The following is a 3,422-nucleotide window of genomic DNA, read 5'->3' on the forward strand; positions in this document are numbered from 1 at the left end:
TCAAGGGTATAGTAAATGAACCGGTGTATAATTTTAGGATCTTTGGGTTGGTGGGGGAGGACCTCGTGCTTTTATTTTCATTCTTTTTACTTGTCGTTTTTTATTTCTAGTACTAAATTTGTTTGTTAGATAAACTTCAATTTCGTTCATCCTGTATTGGAACTGAACACTCAAGTAATAACTTTCTCCACTCCACTACAAAGCCATTCAAAGGCACAACTCGTAGAACGGTCACGTTTACCTCCCTCAGGTTAACGGTCACAGAATCACTTAAAATAGTGGCAAGACAAAGAAGCAATCGCATTATACACTTGAGCACTCCGCTGGATTGCTCCGGGGTTCACATGATATTGGCAAAGAATAGTGTACGGTCTATCGCGTTTATTTTTAGACTGCCTACTTTGGGCTATGTTTCGGCACTGTTCGGCAGAAGCACATTTGAGATGTGCCGGCTTATTAATATTAATGTACCGCCAAACTCGCTACGACTACGAGTGTCGTCATCGCTTGGGTTATCCCCAAGAGCGATTTATATGTCAGGTTACACTGTTGAATATCCTATTATGTTTAGCTAAAGCGCGTAGACTTTGGCATGGCATAAACGATGTTTTACGGCTCTATAGACACAAAAATGACAGTTATGGCGCCAATGAGGACCTTGTTTTGATATAACATTTAGTTAGTGTTTGTTCCTGACTTCTTTTATTTTAGTAGTAGGGGTGTTTTACGTAATAGAACATTAAAAAAATTTGGGCGGCACTGCACGACCGTGCTCTATGGACGATCCTCGCCTGATTGGTAAGTGTGCGCACCAGCGACTTTAGCACCCACGTCCAACAGGAGCAGAAAGTTCACAGTAATAATAATATTACTGTAGACTCTCTGGTTATTATTGTAACGGAAGAGGCTAGTCGTACTTAATGACGGCTAGACTGCTAGACGGTAACTTGGACGGCTAGACTGGTACTTAATAATGAATTGTAAATAAAAATTTAGTTTGCAATCCCTAAAGTATTTATATTTCGGACGAAACCAAAAGGTGCCTTATTGACATCCAAGTGTTTTAAACCTGAATAATTACTAGATCTAATGAGACCTGTGTATTCAACAGGTTTCGGTCAAACTAGACTCGCAGGCTAGCCACTTAATATTGTAAAACTCTTATAGGACAGTTCCAAGGACCTTTTATAATTTATAACATGCATACTCCATGGACTGGCTTGTGGATGGGACAAGTACACAGTTCTGTCCCCTGTCCCTAACCCGTGTCTGTGGGTGATTGGCGGACGCTCTGGTGTGGTTTGTCCAAATGCAATCTAGAGTACATGTATCTTGTCCGCACTGGGTTAATTCCTTCTTTCCAATCAAACGTCTATCGTCCTTATAATCTCTCCTCCTATTCGGTGTATGTTACTCTCTTGTAACACCCCCCAATCTTCGGTACCTTTACATACATGTACATTGCTGTATGACCTATTTGTGTTGCAAGTACCGTACAACTCTTACTAAAACCAAAATTCCAGCCCAAGCCTAAGTCAAAGATGCTCCATTCAGAGTTCGGGTCAGGGCACAACTGAGCAAAAACAAAACAAAATAGAGCACATCGGCAAACAATCGACCACCTGCAGACGGGGGAAGAAAAATAACACACTAGCATCGGGAATAAAGATTATTTAAACGGGATATAGTAGCTTAATATCCCTGCAGAAGTACAATAAACAATAATAAAGCATTTGATTTAAATGAAAGCAGCTTCAAGCAAGATTTTTCAGCAAAATAATATACTTTACAACTTTTTTTCTAAATATCTCGCGTAAATGTTGTTCTAGAAAGATGAAATTTGAAACAGAAAAACTTAATTCAAAGGGAATTTGTTTGACATAAAATTCATGCAGAAGAAACTTATTTTCAGAAAGGGCAAAGCATAAAGAAAAAAAAACACCCATAAACACAAAATGCGCCAATTTTTAAAAAAGACCCTCTCGCAAGGAAATTCATGAGACGATTGATTTGATTTTTATCTTCTTTTTCAGTATAACATTTAATTGTCCCAACCTTGTGACATTATACAATATTTAACTTCTCTTAGAGAGTTAAAGAACTACCCTTTTTGTTCTGGAATTTCTAAAACATATGCTCCACATGTCCTCCTTTGGACTCCAAACATCTTTTAACGCGTGGTTTGAAATGCTCGATGACGGCCAAACACAGTTCCCGCGGAATTTTTCTCACTTCATCATGGATTGTTTGTTTCATAATTTCAATGTTTTCAAACTGATTTTGAAATATCCTGTCCTTCAGGTAACCCCACAAGAAAAACTCTAAAGGATTCAGGTCAGGAGAATGCGGAGCCCAAATGTGTTCACTTTTGCGACTGATCACCAGACCATCAATGATTTATTTATAGAGGCACCAGCCATCCATGTCCAGGTGCTGTTTTAGCCATGCGACTGATCACTTGATATCCAAAGTGGTCAGCTAGCCATGTCATTGATCGGATAGAAACGTGTGGATTGGCCCCATCTTACATGAAACACTGGTCTTGGCGATCCAAATGCCGGTGTCTCCCAAGATCCATCCAGAATTTCTCCAGCACCTCGATATATCGGTCTGTATTCTCAGTCAGAACATGTCCGTCTGCGTCTTCAAAAAAAAAGGACCCACCCAGCCATGAGCGCTTAAAGCCACCCACACTGTACACCTTTCTGAAGGATAGGATATTTCAAAATCAGTTTGAAAACATTGAAATCATGAAACAAGCAATCCGTGATGAAGTGAGAAAAATTCCGCGGGTTACTGTGTTGGCCGTCATCGAGCATTTCAAACTTCGCGTTAAAAGATGTTTGGAGTCCAAAGGAGGACATGTGAAGCATTTGTTTTAGAAATTCCAGAAAAAAATGGTAGTTCTTTAACTCCCTAAGAGAAGTTAAATATTGTTCAATGTCGCAAGGTTGGAGCAATTAAATGTTATAGAGAAAAAGAAGACAAAAATCAAATCAATCGTCTCATGACTTTCTTTGCGAGAGTGTCTTTTCTTTTTTAATTGGCGTGTTTTGTGTTTATGGGTGTTTTATGCTTTTTCCGTTCTGAAAATAGGTTTCTTTTGTATGAATTGTATGTAAAACAAATTCCCTTTGAATGAAGTTTATTTGTATCAAATTTCATCTTTCTAGAACAACATTTGCGCGAGATATTTAGTAAAAAAGTTGTAATTTTTTGTGTGGATCACCCTGTACTTTGAGAAAGGTAAGAAAAGAAAAGATAAGAAAAATATTATAGGAAATCTATATTGTCCAGATGCTGGCACATACATAAGTTTGGGGTGTTTCACCAAACACGCACGCACGCACGCACGCCAGCACACACACATAACACGAGCGGGTGCACACCCATACTCTCCCTTTATCCCTCTCTGCCTCTCT

This window comes from Aplysia californica, unplaced genomic scaffold (assembly GCF_000002075.1).
Source record: "Aplysia californica isolate F4 #8 unplaced genomic scaffold, AplCal3.0 scaffold00045, whole genome shotgun sequence".
NCBI classification, from domain to species: Eukaryota; Metazoa; Mollusca; class Gastropoda; order Aplysiida; family Aplysiidae; genus Aplysia; species Aplysia californica.